At 37.7% G+C, this 19,400-nt stretch overlaps 1 pseudogene; it reads right to left on the bottom strand.

The window, feature by feature from the left end:
• LOC103267236 overlaps window positions 1-18,982 on the bottom strand; it is a 117,672-nt pseudogene extending 98,690 nt beyond the window's left edge.
• Between the last annotated feature and the right edge of the window lie 418 nt (window positions 18,983-19,400).

Genomic DNA, 19,400 nt, shown 5'->3' on the forward strand with positions numbered 1-19,400 from the left:
ATTGCTCAACCTCTTGGTCTTTCAGTTTCTTCATCTCTAAAATCAGTCTGAGATATCTACAGTTGCGTGCCACATAATGATTTTGGTGGGAAAAGGGCCAAAATATATAACACTGGTCCCATAAGATTATAATGGAGCCGAAAAATTTATCTGACCTGGTGAAGTCATAGTCGTCGTGATGTCGTACTGTAATTACATTATTTTTAAATAAATTAAGTGTAGCCTTAGCGTACAGTATGTATAAAGACTATAGCACCGTGCAGTAATGTCCTAATCCTTCAGATTTATTCACCACTCACTCACTGACTCACCCAGAGCAACTTATTTTCCTGCAAACTCCATTCATGGTAAGTGCCCTCGACAGATATACCATTTTTTAATCTTTTGTTTTTACTGTACTTTTTCTGTGTTTAGATACACAAATACTGCTGTGTTACAATCACCCTCAATATTCAGTTCAGTAACATGCATACAGGTTTATAGCCCAGATGAGAAGTCAGGTGGAAGTATGAAGAGATTACCATGAAACCACAGAGGCAGAGCCCCCACCCAGAATGAGGAAGCCCAGAAGGCTTCAAGGAAGCAGAAGACAAATGAACTAAGGTTTGACAAGAGATTTGGAGAAAGTCAGCTGAGGAAAACAGAACAGAGAGTTAAGGGGGTGGGGGAAGGAGTGAGGAGTCTATGCAGCTAATATTATTAACAAAGACATAAAGCACTATAATGGCTATAAGAAAACATGAGCATGTTTTCAAGGCATAAAGATGGCTGGAAGTGAAACTTAAGAAGTAGGAGGAGGTCATTGCCATGGACAGCCACATAAGCCATTGAAAAGATAGGATTTTAGCCAACAGGTAATAAGCAGTATAATTTAAGAAGACGCAAAAAGTCAAAGGGCATGAGAATCAAAATAAAAAGCAACAGGTAACATTCTACAGAATCGCACAAGTGAAAATGAAAAGAAATAGTGAGAAACTAATGAAATACTTCTTAAATAATTAAGAATATCAATAAGACAAAACATCATAGGAAAGGAACTCCTGCTGTTTGATAAATGAGATAAAATTAGAGTGCTCATCTTCATAGTAAGAAAATGTGTGCTTAAGTGCTAATATGATTTGTCTCACCACGAGCCATTTGAAGATTCTTCATGACAAATATTTTTATAGGATATTTTACTATTTAGGGAAATCAAAGTATTATACTCCCCAAATACAGGGGGTGCCAAAAAAATGTATACCCATTTTAAGTATGACATTCCCTCAAAAGATGGCATTAATCAAATGAATGTTAGCATCACCATGAAACAGGAAGGACAAAGAAAATGACAGAAGCACGGTCGAGTGAACATTATACTACACATTGCTACTGTAATTTAATTCAACTTTGAAAAATATTCCATAGGTAACATCCCTTAAAATTTGTATACGTTTTTTTGGCACCCCATGTTCTTTGATATATTTTGAGATGTCTACTCAGAGAGCCAGTTAACAGAAGTAGCCCCGCAAGGTTGTCTTTTACGGGGAGATTTGCATGTGTAAAGGATTCGCACTGTTGCCACCTCGCTTTCTAGGAGACCTTCCCTTGCTCAGACCTAGGAAACATGAACTGAGAGTCTGACACCTTTGAAGGTCTAAAAGAAACATTTACCATCTATTTTTTAAAAACTTTTAATTTTTTTATTGTGAAGATGTGGGGTACAATTCAGGGCTAGGTATACAAATGTTCATTATGCAGGTACCCTTGTTGATGAGGTGTGTCACCCCTCCCCTAGCAGAATCCCACTGCCAATCCCACCCCCCCACCCCCTGGCAATTTCCCCTCTACTGACAATCCTTTTCCTATAGTGTTAGGATAATTGTTAAGGGCCTGTTTTGAGTGAGAACATGTGATACTTACTTCTTTGTTTCTGTGAAAGATCACTCAGTATTATAGACTCTAAGTCCATCCAGGTTGCTGTAAAGTTCATGATTTTGTTCTTCTTTATGACTGCATAATATTCCATCGTGCATCTGCATCATATTTTTTTGTCCAGTCCTCTTTTATGGGCAGCATGATTGGTTCCATGTTCTTCCTATTGTGAACATTGCTGTGATAAACATACGTTTGCAGGTATCTTTTTTTATAGAGTGATTTGAGTTCTTCCAGGTATATTCCCAGTAGGGGGATTGCAGGGTCGTATGGAATGTCAATTTTTACATCTTTTAGGAATCACCACACTGTTTTCCACAGAGGTTGTACTAGTTTACACCCTCCACCAACTGTGTAGAAGTGTTTCCTTTTCGCCACATCCTCTCCAGCATTCAGCATCTGTTGTTTTTTGAATTACTGATGATAGTCATCCTGACTGGAGTTAGGTGGTATCTCAGTGTGGTTTTGCATTTCTTTGATGACTAGTGAGGCTGAGCATTTTTTCATGTATCTGTTGGGTGCTCATATGTCTTCTTTTGAGGAATGTCAATTCATATCTTTTGCCCAATTTGTAATGAGGCTGCTTGTTTTTTTCTTTTCGGCATATTTGAGTTCCTTATAGATCTTAGATGTTAGGCCTTTGTCAGACATACAGTTGGCAAATATTTTTTCCCAGTCTGTGGGCTGTCTGCCCACTCTTCTGATGGTTTGTTTGGCTTTGCAGAAGCTTGTCAGTTTGATGAGGTCCCACTTGACAATCTTATCTCTTATGGCTTGGGCACTTGTGGTTTTGATCAGGAATTGGTTGCCAGTTCCATTTTCCATAATAGTGTCTCCTGCACTTTCTAAGGTTCTTATAGTTTGAGGTTTTACCTTTAGGTCTTTAATCCATTTAGAGCTGATTCTTGTGTATGGTGATAGGTAAGGGTCTTGTTTTAATCTTCTGCATGTGGTCAGCCAGTTTTCCCAGCACCATTTACTGAATAAGTTTTCCTCTTCCCAGTCATTGGTGGTGGAGGCTTTGTCAAAGATGAGTTGGTTGAGAAATTGAGGCTTTGCTTCTGGAATCTCTAACCTGTTTCATTTGTATATATGCCTGTTCTTGTACCAATACCAAGCTGTTTTGATTATTGTAGCTTTATAATATAGTTTAAAGTCTGGGAGTGTGATACCCCCTACTTTATTTTTTTTTTGTCTGAAGATTGTTTGGGCAATTTGTGATTGCTTATGTTTCAATATGAATTCTTGTATTGTCATTTCCAGGTCTGAGAAGAATGCTGCTGGTAATTTAATGGGTATTGCTTTAAATCTGTAGATTGCCTTGGGTAGGATGGATGTCTTAATAATGCTGATTCTTCCAATTCATGAGCATGAATATTTTTCCATTTATTTGTGTCATCTTTGATTTTTTGAGCAGTGTTTTGTAGTTTTCACCATCTCTTCTCTTGAAGAGCTGCTACCTGTGAGGTTTCACTGACAAGACCACCTTTACTAGCCAGATCACCTCTTCCCTCCCTCCCATAACTGTCTTAGCACTATACTCTCGTTTACCATCATAATTTGTTTTAGGCCATGCTTCGAGTCTGTTCTTTTTGCAACCTCAAAATGGTATATATGCTTCTGTACTCCATTGTGGAGTAAGGGTTATCACTCCATAATTCTCCTTCAAATGCACATTAATAGATTTGTATGCCATTTCTATTAACCTATCTTTTGTCAGATGATTTTTAAGAAAATCCTCAGAGGATGAAGGGAAAGTTTTCTCTTGGCCTCTACCCTTTTAAGTACCCAAACTGTCAAGACGTTCTTTATTCATTCTTTCTGTTCAATAGGTCAAATATACTTCTTTGTTCATTCCTAATAATGTAATACTTTAATTCTCATTAGTAAAATAGAATAGCCTACAGGAAAAAATACATATTTGAAAGGTTTTTTTTTGTTGTTGTTTCTCTGTTTGCTTGATTTTTGCCCTTACCACAAGTGGATAACATTTTATGAATAACTGGAAGAAAAAGACAAACTGTATAATCTGCATCACTGGAATAGTTATTATTAAGAGTAACCAAGAGAAGGACACTTGGAAAATAAAAACTCAAGGCAATTCCAAGTGTACAAACTTAGGCTCGCTCCTTTTTTAAGAATTCAGTCCATTGTTTGCCTTATTTCTTTCTCACTTCTTTCAAGCCAAGAAGGTTGGCATCAATTGATTTCCACTTATCTGGCCGAATTAACAAAATGAGCTCTGCAGTTTTTCCATAGAATTCATGGTGAAACCAACAGAGATGCAGAAGGGATAAACTTTAAAGTGGTTGGACTCTCCTGTCTCACTCTTCTTTTCCCTAAGATTACACATTAACATACAAAGAATAAAAAGGGACATCTTGTTTAAAACTTATATTTGGTGGCAGCTGGGAAGGAAGTCTTGCCACTGCAGAAGACACCTTCCCTGGGGCAGTCATATTTTTAAAATGCCTTCAGTTTTTATTATTTTATACTCAAAAAACAGGAAAAAAAATAAAGGAGGGCCTTTAAAGACCCTGCCTATACTTTCTATTTTAAAAGCTGATCCTTTCAAGCTATAGATACTAATCTTAAGAGTTCTACAATGAGAAACACTCACATGTGCATGCTCATTTATCATTCCAACTTCCCCATGTATTCAGGGCAACTAATTGGGTATAGAAGCAGAAGAATCAAAGTCCCCACAAGTTAACGGTGCTTAATCTCTCAAACAGTAGAGGGAGTTGTGCCCTCTGCCGGCCATCTTTTCTCTAGACTGGAGAGCAGGGCCAATGCCTTCCTGAAAATTAAGCTGAATCATGGATCTCCTTGTGCTCCCCCTCCCCCTGCCCCCCCATCCTACACACACTGTCAGTTCTGCCCAGGTTTCTGAACTTAAGCCTAATTGTTTACTTTGGAAAATGAGTTCATTTCAATTAGGCACACAAGACAAGACAGAGTTGTCTTTTATTCCTTTATTTTATTCCTCTTTGCTTCTATGAGTGTGTCTTTGCCAGAAAGTAGTCAAGTGGCATGACAACCGTGGAGACACATTGGTTAGATATTCTCCAAAAGAGTCTGTTGAAAGGAGCATCGCTGACTGTTCAGAGTTGTAAACTGTAAGCTGTGAGCTGTGAACCCTGAAGCCACGTTTCTACCAGGCTGCTTAAAACCAAGACTAACTATGAGAGGGTAACAGTTCTGCCCCATTCTTATCCCATGTGTGAGACTCTTTTTACCAGCAACTTTGACTCAGGAACTCTCTGTCAACATGGCCAAATCATTCTCCAAAAGGCACCGTAAATGGAGACTTTTCCTACACAATTTTTTCTTCTTGCTCTCCTTTCACAGATTTCAGATCTAGACCATGACCTGAAGGCTCTCTCTGTCTATTCTTCCTTCTATTCCTCTTTATCCTTCAAAGGAATTTTCCTAAGAAATCTCCTGCATATCTAATTCCATTCAGCATCTGCTTCTCTGAAGGGTGTGAATCATGTTGACCTAAAAGAAAGAAGCTGAGACAAAATTAATAGTGAGTTTATTTGGGCCAAAGTTGAGAACTGCAGTTTGGAACATACTTTCAAGTTGCCTTGGGAGTGCTCTGAAAAACCAAAGAGCAGCCCAAGTTAGTAATGAAAAGAAGACAAGTCAGGAGAGGGGCCAATTACAAAAACCATTCGTTAGGAATTCTCATTGATTTACAGAAATAACATCGATTAGTGATTGGCTATCCATCGTTGAACTATTGGGGGGTGAGTGTGGCCTTCTGTGCCTGCATATTAAGTGACTTGAGGAGGTAATTATTTCACTCAAAGAGAAGTGATGCTACTTCTGTGTCATTTCAATGCCTACCTAAGCCTAAAAATTTTAAAAGGGGATCATATTCCTTAGATTAAAAAAAAAAACCACTTTTTTTCTTCTCCTCCCCACCACCACCACCACTAACTGTTGCTGATTCTGGAATTGCAAATAAAGCCAAATAAGACCTCTAAACAAAATTCTTATCTTGTCTTTTGACCCTAATAACCAAAAAATTCTGATAAAATTAGATTCTTTCAGATTGCAAATAACTTGTAAGTTGCATTCCAATAACCACCCTGATAGAAGCTGACATGTAGAGAACATTCAATAAATGATATCGCTACAAATTTGTAGATCGTAACTTAAAATCTGTACCTTCTCCAGTTCTATCTTGGAAATTATTAAAAACCGACAAGGAGAACAACAACAAAAAAATGACTAACCCAAATTTTATGAACACAGAGAAAAGCTAAAACCCTAAAACACAAATAGGTGTACAAACTGTCAAAAACAGTGAAAATGGAGCCAAATGAATGTGGGAAGAAGGAGAGCTATAGAGGCTCGAACGAGCAAAATAAGCTTCTCAAAGGACAGGAAAGGCACACACCCAGAGGTGTAAGACCTAACCTCTTGCTTGTGGTGAGTGAAGCAAAATGAGCAACAGAGAACAGAAGCTTGCCTAAACCCATTTAGTTCCAAGAAGCAGAGGCGGTGAGACTACAGGAAGACTCATATATAAATAAGCCATATTTGTAGGAACCCATCTGTTTCACAGACAGAGGTGAAGAAAAAAATTTGTATTGTGAAAAAAAAAGGCTTACACACCCTACATCTATCAACTAGCAAAAAGTAAAAGACAGACACACAAAGTCATTTAAAAGATTGTTTCAACTAACCTGGAGCATAGTCTTGGCCCTCAGTATGAGTTTCAGGCAAACAGAAAACGTTCACTTGTTTCAAAAATGAGTGATCAAAAAGGAACCAGTACAGGACCTATACAAACCCACCCTAAAGAGGATAAAAATAAGAGGAAGAGCAAGCAGATGCAAAGCAGGGGGGAAAATGTCATCATAAACCTTATCTTTCATATTATATTTTGACTGAATCGAGTAATATCCTATATAGAGAAATAAAAAGCCAAGATTTGAGATCTAAGAGAGATAGGAGAAAAAGCATACGAAAAACAAAGAAGAAAGTAAGGAAATAAAATAAGAACTGACAAAACTCAGGAAAAAAAATGGAGGAAAAAAATTAAAACCACAGAAATGAAGACAAAACTGAGAAAGACACAATGAAGTATATCAGTAATTAAGACAAAATAGAATGCATAGAGTATAAGACACGGAAAGCAAGCAAAGTTACATGGAAATGAAAAATAAATTGAGAAGAATTAGGAGATCTACGTCCTCTTAGGATGTAAAAGGTTGCAAAAAAAAAAAAACCCTACCATTCTTGTGATGACAATGAGAAAACACCAGAGAAATGGGGAGGGGGGCATATTTCGTTAAGTTATTGAAGATCTGTGGAAACAAAGAAGTTTAAATAAATTAAATTAGAAGATGGAACAAGCTTTGTAGGTGAGCAGAGCTCCATGGTGACTTTTATCTCTGAGTCTGGAAGCACGAACAAGCGAGGAACAGCCTTCAAACAGGCAGCAGAACTTTGCTGAGATGAGCAGAAACCGACTGAACTTTTACTGGCTGCATGTGGTTTGTCATGGTGGGTTCCAAACACAAGGCTAGTTTTCCCCATAAACAGTCTTCCTCCACAAGACTTTTGCTGAGTAAGTAGCACATGAGGAATGATCTGAGAGAGAGGACCAGAGGGAGGGAGAGAGGAAAGGAGAGAAGGAGGGAGGAAGAGAGTGAAAGAGACAGAGAGAGAGATTGTAGACTTGCAAAGCTTAGCTCCCAAAGAAATAAGAAGAAATCGAATGAATGAAAGACATTAAACCATATGTTCAAGCTTAGCAAACCTTAAGCAGAACAAATGAAGAATTCCACTCTTAGGTGCATTACAGTGAAAATTAAACATAGGAGGAAAATTACATAAGCAACCAGTGAAAAAAGGCAGTCAAGAACCAGGTAAATAAATTATAGAATATTAAGAAAAGGGAAGGAAACAATTTTGCCTGAATATGCATAAATATCTGGAAGAGTGAACACTAGACTGGTAACGTGGATAGTTTTCATGGGATGTGAAAAGCATGGGCTGCCTAGGTGGAAGACAGAGTTAATAGGGAAATTTTGTACATTTTTTTATTTTTAAGCAAGACTGTATATTACCTATTCAAGCCCTATATATGGGTAAATAAAATGCAAATTTAAAAGCTAAGTATGGTATCATTTGATCATGTATACTTGGGTTGGGAGATTAAGGAAGAGGTGTTGCAACGAAAGAGATACCCTCCATTCCCTTTACCTTTCCCTTTTGCAGAAAGTAAAAACAAATTTCATGAAAACCAGAAAGACATCAAGCCCTACTTTGTTTTCCTCTCTCTTCCTAAAAAAGTTCTCATCTCCATTTCCTCCTGCTCCAATCTTCTTCCCAAAGGCCAGCTGCTTCAAAAGGCTCCTACTTCCATTCTCCAATAATTTAGGCTCACATGTGGCTGTTCATCATTACGGCACTAACACTGGCCTCAATTCCGTATAACCTTACAGCTCCAAATTCTCACCCTTTCTCATGGACTCAACCTTTATACCTTAACTCCACATGCCCAGGAGAAAAATCTAACTGGCCTGGTAAACATCACTACTAATCAAATAAGTCATGGGTGGGTGGCAGCATAGAGCTCTCTATCAGTGTTAGAGGTAGGACTCATTATCCCAGAAGAGAAACCAGTAATGGTTATTTCTAAGCCAGAAGGGTGGAAATGAGTAAAGCTGGAAATGGGTTGGGGGTGGGGGGAGCAGGATTTAGTATCAACCCTAGAGCTATTTTCAAGTTTACAGTGAGTAAAGGTTTGTTGGATACAATTAGATGATATCAGGTGTCAAACTATAAGCTTTATGCTTCAAAGTATTAGTTATCTATTGCTGTGTAACAATATTACCACAAAGTTAGCATTTGACAACAAAACACATTTATTGTCTCAGCTTCTGTGGATCAGGAGTTCAGGCATTGCTTAGCTGGTCACACTACAAGGAGAGTGTGGGCTAGAACTGTATTCTCACCCAAGGAGCTAATGATCCACTTCCAAGCGTATATGTCTATTGGCAGTATTTAGTTCCTTGCAAGCTGCCAGACTGAGAGTCTCAGTTTCTTTTGGAGTTGGAATCTTACTCTGTCGCCCAGACTGGAGTGCAGTGGCTGCTCCCAGCCACCGCAGCCTCGACCTGTTGGGGTCCGGTGATCCTTCCGTCTCAGCCTTCCAAGTAGCTGGAACTACAGGCACACGCTACCACGCCTGGCTAATTTTTTTGATTTATTGTAGAGATGAGGTCTCACCAAGTTGCCCAGGCAGGTCTCGAACCCGCGGGCTCAGGCAATCCACTCACCTCAGCCTCCCAAAGGCGCGGGATTACAGGCTGAACCACCGAGCCCGGCTGAGTTTCAGTTTCTTGTTGGCAGAAAGCTGTTCTCAGTTCCTTGCCACCTGGCCCTCTTCATAGGGCAGTAAACAACACGGAAGGTCGCTTCTTCAAAGTCAGCGAGGAGAAGTGTCTCTGCATAACTTTGAAGTTATGATCTTCTTTAATATAGTTATGTATGCATGATCCCATACATCCCATCCTCTTTGTCATATTCTATTTGTTAGAAAGTAGTCATGGGGTTCTCCCACATGTAAGGGGAAGGAGGAAGAAGGAGACTACACAAAGGTGTGAACCCCAGGAGGCGGAATCATAAAGGCCACTTTAGAATCCGTCCACCACACTCAGCACCACAAAGATAAAGATTTATTACTTTCTAACCCCAACTCTTAACATGATGGTCATTTGGTGTATCTATTTAGATATTCATCTCCTACTAACTTGCTCTCTACAGCTAGATTATGAATGCTCCCTGGACAGGGATTATTTGATTGCCCATTGTTTATTGGCTGCATCTTTTGTGAGTAACCCACCACTCATTTTCATTTTCTCCCCTGCTAGTTAAATAAAGCATCTGGAAACTCTTAGCTAAATGCATTTCTTCATTTATCCCTATCTCTTTTGGGGAGCTGTGCTGAATATTAAGGGAGTGCCTTGGAAATTTCTGGAAAGCAGACAAGTGGGAGAAAGTTGGCCCTGAACTTCAAATCAAGATGACTCTATTTAGAGAGGCCAGTGGCAGGGTTTATATCACACTGTCAATTCCAACACCTCATTAAGCTTATCTTCAGAGTTATTTCCAGGAGTAGAAAGTGAAAAAGCATTTGAATTTAGCTTCATTTGGTTGATGTAGAAACCTCTTTTAAAAACTATGTTAACATTACCACAGTTCTTGGACCTTTTAGATATTCTAAACTCAGCTCCATCTAGAATATCTCTGGGAAAATTTATCCTCCAAGAAAATTATTATTTCAAGTTTTCTTTTGCAGAAAACACTATATGTTTAATATTTTCCAGCATTGTTGTTGGTTTTTGTATAGCAAAACTCAGTGTGCTTTCCCATTCAACTGAGTGAAACACTAGTAATAACATGAATAAATCTCATTTTTAAAGTGATATCTGTACAGATTGGTAGGCTCTAGCAAGAGGCCATACACAGCAAAAAAAATTGTTGACTTTTCTTTCCCTGAGTGCTCTTTCTGTTTGTTCTCTAAGTCTGTTTACATGAAGATTTCTTTAAACATAAAACAACTACATCTAAAAATGTAGCAGAATCAAACATTTATTATTGAGGAACTTCACATTTTAAATAAAAAGTTATCTGAGCACATAATACAGAAGCAGAGAATGAGAGAAAGAGAGAGAGAGAGAGATAAAGAGATACAAACAATTGTTCTACTTATTCTGTTTATTAATTGCCATTTCTCCTACTCATTTTCTTCCCTTTCTCCAACCCTTGCAAAGTATTGCTTTATATTTTCTCTGTCACTATTTCTAAATTAGCTTTGGAGATTGCTTTTACCATGAGGTAGAGCTGAACATACTAATGCAGAAAAATGTGCACAATAGAGTAAGTGGGGGAAGCAGAAGTCAGAACAGAGCTCTGGTGTATGTCCAACTTTTGTTTAAATATATACATAAATAACAGATAATAAAACTATAATACATAAACTTACATACATATTTGTAATACATATCCATAAATGTGTGTATGTGTATTTAGGGAGCAAGAAAGCAAATACATATATTTGGAGAGAGAGAAAAACAGATTAAAATGATCAAAAACTATATGTCAAACTTTTAATAGAGAGATTATGGGAAAAAATGAAAATTGGGATTTTCTTTGCTTTTTAAAAATAAATATAGCTGGGCTCGGTGGCTCAGCCTGTAATCCCATGCCTTGGGAGACTGAGGTGAGTGGATTGCCTGAGCCTGCGGGTTCGAGACCCGCCTGGGCAACTTTGGTGAGACCTCATCTCCACAATAAATCAAAAAATTAGCTTGGTGTGGTAGCACACGCCTATAGTTCCAGCTACTAGGAAGGCTGAGGCGGAAGGATTGCCAGAGTCCAGCGGCTCCAGGCTGCAGTGGCCGGGAGCGGCCACTGCACTCCAGTCTGGGCGACAGAGTGAGATGCTAACTCAATAAATAAATAAATAAATAAATAAATGTGTACTACTTTTGCAAAGAGCAAAAAGCAGTGCTTTCAAAACGCTTCTATTTGCACAATATCCAAGGATGCCCAAGGCTGTCTGACCTTTATTCCATCTGTTATTGATACACTACAGGATTTGAACAAGGATGGGTTTTGGTGGTGATAACTTCCTTATCTAATATAAAATGTCATTATCAAAAAGAAACCCCCCCCCCAAAAAATGTGGCCTGAAACTCAAACCCAGATGTATGCACTTCCCACTCAGAACTTGTCAGATTCACCCCGTCTGCATTTCCGTGGTACTTTCCCCATAGAACCTGCTCCCAGAGCTCCAGCGGTTCCCAGAAGGGCAACGTTGTCACTGATGACGCTGCTGGTTACTTCACCTGCCTGCAACTGTCAGGTTTCTGAAGTTAGCTCATAAATGCATCCCCAGGGAAAGCTGGCATGCTGTCAAAAAAAATCAGTTACAAAATACACCACTGCACAAATGGGCATCTAAAAAATAATTTTTTAAAAAATAATAATTACCAGCATCATAAACCTTATACTTGAAGAGCACTTTCTACATCCTGTTTTGCTTTTAAATCCATTTTCTCTATTGGTTCTCACAATAACTTTTATGAATTAAGAGAAGCAAGTACAGAGAGTCCCTGATTTTTTTCCACTTTGCATTTCACCGATCTGCTCCTGCAACTGCTAAAATCCTTACACTTCATTTTTTCCTGGTTAATTTGCTTAATCATCAGTTCACCTGCAATCTCAGGAGAAAAAAAAAAAAGCTCAGTACTTTGCTATCTAGGGAACATAGCTGAAATAAGCATTTTTCCTCTGAGAGAAACACAGTATAGAAAGAGCATGGGATTTGAAGTCAGACTTTTGATCTAATCTTGACTCTGCCACTTACTAACTCATGCAGCCTTGGTCAAATTACTTAACCTTCTAAGCCTCAATTTTCCCATCTGTAAGACAGAGATCATAATTTCTACTTCATAGGGCTGTTGTGAGGATTGTATAAGCACCTGGGATAAAGCTGCTACCTCAGAGAACCCTCACTAAGCATTTGGAACTTGGCAAAATCCTTTCCCAAGCCCCATCTGCTGGAGATAAAGAGTAAAGTCATAATTATAATTAAGCAAAATATAGAGCGTTCATTATGTAACTGTTTTGTGGTCCAACATTGTTTACAGAAATTCATAATGTTGTAAAGCAGGAAACGAAGGTACCCAACTCAGAGTCACACAGCCAACTGGTAACAGAACTTCTGACTTGGAGTCCACAAAACCAAACCAGAAGATTGGTAGAGTGAATGGATATATTATGGGTGGAAGTAAAGGGGACTGAGAGAACCATCAGGAAGCAATGGCTGTTGCTGAGGGTGGTGGCAGTGGGAAGAGATGAATTTCTAAGGTCCTACAAAAAGGATGTCACCCAAATGGCAGCTAAAGTCACCTTGTCCTTAGAGATTTACATAAAGGTGGTTTAGGCCCTCAATATACAGGAATACCAATAGCTTTCCTAAAGTTTCTGTACATTCCCAAGCGTCTATATGGTCACTTTTGGCTCCATTTCTGTTTTGGGTGAAATCTCTTTCTCATCTTTGAACCTATGTTTCTTTCTGTCTTTGTTCCATACAAACACAGATGTAGATGCAACTCAACACAGAATGTGTTTGTTTTTAAAAAAACTTTACTGAAATTTTGAAGTAATGATGTTCTACTGTGCTGCTAAGAATATTATATTAGAACATAATATTCTAATATTCCATTGAATATTAGACATCCATGCTCTGACAAGTTCTTCAGTAGCCTGACACCTACAATCTTTATTAGGAGACTTCTCTGGAGACCACAGTTTCCTAATATGCTGCCTGGTTCTCTTTCTTTCTTGAGCCTCTACTATCTCTTAATTCTCTATCTTTATTTTACAGAAAATGTCTGTTTTCATGCCTCAACTGCATAACAAAATGTTCGTTAATAAGTTCTATTAAACTCAAGTTTCATCCATTCTGAATCTTATCCTTTTGGCAGAGACTAAAGTTTCAGTTGATTATTTCTTTTCACACCCCAAAACATCTGTAAATACAAGAGAGTAGTACAGATATTAACATTCCCCCTGAAATACATAGTGCCAGCTCTTCCAAGTTGTTTCCCAAACTTACACATAAACCCAGAAGGCAAAAGTAGTTACAGTTCATGTTGACATTAAATTGCATTTTTTTTTCATTCCACCACTCATGGAAATGATACAAATTGAAGCTGATTATTTATGGAGGTTAAAGAAAAAAGAGTAGTCAAAACGATTATTAGCAAAAAAAACCTCAGGAAATTGGAAGGAGAGGCAGTTGGGAAGAATGATGAAGTGTTTACTTTTGGATACACTGGATCAAAGTGCCTTGTGTTTACTGCATGGACATTTTCGGTAGTGAACTGGACATTCAGTCTCAGAGCAGAAGAACCAGGGCAGGACTAAAGCTGAGATGACATAGAGGTCAACATAAAAGTGATGACTAAACCTATGAGAAAAGCTGTGAAGCTGTGATCTTCAATGAATAAATAAATAAATAAATAAGGAATGAAAGGAAATAAAGAATTTGCAGGGACTCTTCTTTGCTGCTTCACTGGGTATAAAAAATAAAAAATAAAAGAAAGAGCAAGGATTGAGCGTTAGGCAATGCCCACAGTGATCAAGTGGTAGAAGAAAGAGAAGAAACAATGACACAGAAGGAACCTAGGCACTATAGAGATCGGAAAAGAATCAAAATAGAACCAGAACAATGCATTGTCACAAAAGGCACAACAGGAGACTTCAAGTGAGAGTGGTCAGTAATATCAGAGGCTCAAGGTAGGTCAAAGATAATTGCCTCTATATGTCTACAAAAAGCCATGACTTTCTTACTTTATTTTTGCAAACACATTGGGAATAAATTCGGGCTGCAAAGTGGTAGTAGCAGCAGTAATAACATTGTTTAACATTAATTGAGCACTTGTCCAGGATTGCCAGATAAAATACAAGGTGCTCATTTTAATTTGAATTCTAGGCAAATAAGGAGCAATTGTTAGCATCTTTATATTAGAGGGGACCCCCCAAAATTGAATTTATTTATAAAAACTTGTATATTTATACTTACATGTTTAAATTTCAGTCACCTTCAAAGTACTCTCTGTTTGATGCAATACACCTATGGAGACACTTTTCCACTGCTTAAAACAGTTTTTGAACTCATCCATTTTGATGACTTTTAGTGTTTCTGCTGTTTTCTGTTTCTTCTCTTCCCCATTGCAAAAAGTTTCTATTTAAGGACTTTTTTCATCTAGGGAACCAAAAAAATGTTGCTCAAGGCAAGATCAGGTGATTAGGGAGGTTGGGGCACAGGGTTCATGCCGTTTGGGTCAAAAACTGCTGAACACTCAGTGAGGTGTGGGCAGGTACATTGTCGTGGTGGAAGAATCAGTTACCTGTTTGCCACAACTTAGGATGTTTCTTCTGCAAATCAACCTTCTCAAACTTCCAGCCAAAATCTTTGGTTGACTGATCTAGAGGAACAGATTCTGAGTGTACTATAAGGGGCCCACCCTCCAAAAGATAATTCTGGTTTTTCTGGGGGGGGGGTCGCTCCTCATATATATGCCATTTCAGATAAACAATAAATAATTTTTAGCATAAGTCTGTCCAATTTCACACAAGCAATCTGAAATTTAAATTGAACTGGGTGTCCTATAATTTTATTTGTTAAATTTTACAACCTTAAATATGCCAAGTACTATGCTCAGCATTTTACATCCATAACCTGTTTAATCCATCTAAAAGTCAACTCATTCAGAAGATTTATTATGTTTTTTCCTCTCTTTCACAAGAAAATCTTATAGAATCTCTATAAATAATGACTAACTCTATTTTAGGTATTTGCATTGATTAATATAGTATTTATTAAGGCTCTTTGGTTCTGGGAACAAAGCAGACACTATCCTTTCTCTTATAGAGCTTATGGTGAGCATATGATATAGTCCTTTTCTCTTACTTCCTCATTAAAAGGAAGCCAGCATGATCGCTAAATCAATGTGTGTGTGTGTGTGTGTGTGTGTGTGTGTGTGTGTGTGTGTGTGTGTGTGTGTGAAATGTTTACCCTTGTGAGCTTCAAGGGCCACCCACATATAGAATAAAACACTGATTGTCTAGCACCATGCCATATACATGACCAGCACTGGCAAGGATATTAGAGACATTCAAATAAGATTTTATTCCATATGAGTAATCATTTATGATATGTTTGAGTAGATTTTTAAAAAAATAATGGATGTTTTAGTGATATCTTAAAACATAAAGCAGAAAACAGTAGTATTGAATAAAAGAACTTATCTGAACAAGTGATATTATTTATTAATAAGCCTTATATTGGACCCTACATAGGTAAGGGAAGCATGGATTCCTAAATTGGCACAACACGACTGGTTTGGGAACGATTGAACACATTAGAACTTCTAACGCAATATCTTAATATGCTACACGGTTGACAGAGATCTCATGACTTATATGAACCATTTAAGCAGTAGGCTTTAATATACAATTTTAATATACAATTTTATAGAACTTAGGGAGCCAATTTCTCACTCTAGAGGTGCTCAGTGATGTAGTAAATGGATTCTGGAATTAAGTATAACGTTGCACAAGATATGATATTTTGCATTTTAATTTTATTCAGTATGAATATTTTCTCATTTCTCCTGTAATTTATCTTGTGACCTATGGGTTATCTGGTCATGTATTCTTTGATTTCCAAATATTTGGTGTTATACAAGTTATTTTTCAATTATTTAATAATATGTTTTTTTGTGGTCAGAAAATATAATCTGTATGACTATTTTTTTTCATTGAATGAGACTTATTTCATCAACCAATATGTAATTTATCTTGGTGAATGACTCATGCAGACTTGAAACAAATAGTTCACAGCTATTGGGTTATAATGTTCCATATAACTTTCATTAAGGCTAGGTTGGTTAATTGTGTTGTTCAGGTCTTCTATATTTCTTATTGATTGTCTGCCATTTTTGTTATTTATTAGAAAGGATTACTGAATTATCCAACTGCATTCATATAAATTTTTCTATTTTTTATTTGTTTTGTCAGTTTTTCTTCATATATTTTGAAATATGTTATTTAGTGCATCTAACTTAATGTTATATATTTTTCATGATTTTTTAAATCCTTATAAAAGTCTCTCTTTATTCTTAGTAATATGCCTTGTTCTAAAGTTTATATTGCCCAATTTAAAATAGCTACTCCACTTGTTTCAGGTTTAGTATTTGTGTAATATAGCTCTTTCAATTTTTTCATTTTTTTACCTATATATGTCTTATATTTAAAGCTAGGGGTTTCTTTTTATGCAATTAGACAATCTTTGCCTTTTAACCAGAGTATATAGACATTTACATATAATATTAGACTAAGTTGAAATCTACCATTTTCCATCTGTCCTGCTTGTTTTTAATTCCTGTTTTGTTATTTTTCTGCATTTTATTGAATTGATTATTTTTACAATATTAACTTTTATCCAGTATTGTTTTATTAGCAGCAACCCTGCAAACCACATGTAACACGTTAAGACCCTCAACCAGCTGAACAAGCCCCCTCTGGGCCAAGGGAAACCTTAAAAACTAAATTCCATACTATGACTGAAAAGGAGATTGGACATGCCTGGTTATATTCCTCTCCCTTGTGGAACTTAGGCATAGTTGACTAACATTAACATAAAAGTAGAGATCATAAGGTGGACAGAACAGACTCTGTGACAAGGAGATACCAATTTCCAACCTGACTCTAGGATAGCATCAAATGACAGCTAGTAGGTTGTGAAGAACACACAAATATTTTAGCCCCAAATATATTTCTTTGACATATTTTTAAATGACCCTGCAAAGCTGACTCTTGGAGAAACTTGAACCTGTAGAGAATCTCCTTCCCAGACTCTAGGAAAAATCTGGCACCTTTAAAGACATTTGCCACCTATTCTTTCTGAAACCTGCTACTTAGAGGCTTCATCAACATAAAAAGAACCTTGGCTTCCACAACCCCTCTTACCTTAACATAAGTGTTTCTTTCAACTGACTTCAAGTTACTTAGACAAGCTTAACTCTTTCAAAAAATTGCCAATCATAAGACTTTTAAAAGCACTTTTGAAGACTGAGGCCAGAAGATTGCTTGAGCCCAGAAGTTTGAGACCATCCTGAGCAACATCGTGAGACTTTATCTCTACAAAAAAAAAATACCAGACATAGTGATACAAACCTGTAGTCCCAGCTATTCAAGAGGCTGAGGCAAGAGAATCTCCTGAGTTCAAGAGGTAGAAACGGTGGTGAGCTATGATCATGCTGCTGCCTTTTTGCCTCGCAACAGTGTAAGACCCTGACTCAAAAAACTAAAAATCTTTGTATTTACCTATGATCTTTAAGCCCTCACTCCTGCTTTGAGAGGCCTGCCTTCCTAGGCTCAACCAATGTAAACCTCAGGTGTGTTAATTTCTGTGTTTGCCTGTAACTTCTGTCTCCCTATAATGTATAAAACCAAGCTGTAGCTCAGGCATCTTGAGCACATGTTCTCAGGACCTCTTGGGACTGTGCCTCAGGCTTTGCTCACTCTTATTTGACTTAGAATAATCCTCTTTAAATATTGTATAGGGTTTGGCTTTTATATCAACACCCTTTGTTTTAATTCTATTGTATTTAAAATGTGCATCTTTAAATTATCATAGTCTGTGATAGGACAGACCGAGAGTGGGAAGTCATTTTTCATTTTTTAACCCTGACACAATGATGAGAAAGTAGAAGCTATGCTTTTGGAGAAATGCACACTTTAAGTAAAATTAACTTTGCCAACTTTGTCTTTTCAGAAACAGACTTCCTGGTGCCAGGTATCAGAGGTATCTTATAGTGGCAATAATCAAGCTTGCCTAGAGTAAAGGGAGTTTACAAGGGCTAAGATATCATACATTGGTCAAGGATTGTAAAAGTCATGAAACTTGTAATTACAAAAGTTATGACTGCCCAGAGGGGGAGCAGGTGGGAATTCAATCTTCCAGTAGAATGACCCTATTACAGGGAAATCAAGGATTCCCCCAAAGTTACCTACTGAGAATGCCTAGGAGATTAGGAGGGAGTGCACACTCCATTAGCTCTAAGGAGCGTTGTTTGGGAGGGTGCTGGAGAATTAGAATCCTTGTCTCACCCTTCTCTAGGGGCTATGTTAATGGGGGTAGACATCAGTGCGTCTGTGTCACAGGTTCTCCAAGACATCCACAGGTGGTCGATAAGGAAGTTACGGCAGTCACATGCAACGTCTCCAAGAAAAGAATTTAAGCCAGGGCTTTGGGGGACTACAATGCCACATTCACCTAGAGTGTAGGCCCACTCCCTGTCTGTGGGGGGGGGGTGAAGCTTTCTTAAATAAATCTTTTCTTCTCTCACCTCTTTGTGCTGTAATTCTTTGCATTTACTCGGATCTCTGGGTTGCCAGCGCACACCCCCAGCTTGCCAGCTTTGGCAGTGTGCGCCTCCCTGCCCCTCGCCTTTTCCTCTCCATGCATCCACCCTCACCCTGTCCGGACCCTAACAGTCTGAATCCAAATTGCATTATCCACTTCATGTATACTGTATCCACATTAAACAACATACTTTAATGTCTCCCCTCTCATTCTTTGTGTGACTGTTGTCATAGATTTTACTTCTACATGTGTTGTGACGCTAACAACCCATTTAAATCACATTAATTTTAAATAAAAAGAAAAAGGGAAAATATTTTATCAATGTAGTTACCATTTCTGGGTCTTTTCATTCCTTTGTGCTGATCCAAGTTTTCATTTGCTATAACGTTTCTTGCACTTAAGAAACTTTAACAATTTTCAATGTACTTTTGCTGGAAGTTAATTTTCTTGGCTCATTAACATTTTATTTTGCTATTTTGAAAAGACATTCTTACTATGTATAGAGTGCTAGATGGTCTTT

The sequence above is a fragment of the Carlito syrichta genome, unplaced genomic scaffold (assembly GCF_000164805.1).
Source record: "Carlito syrichta isolate Samal-C Ts95f unplaced genomic scaffold, Tarsius_syrichta-2.0.1 Scaffold308079, whole genome shotgun sequence".
Taxonomy (NCBI): domain Eukaryota; kingdom Metazoa; phylum Chordata; class Mammalia; order Primates; family Tarsiidae; genus Carlito; species Carlito syrichta.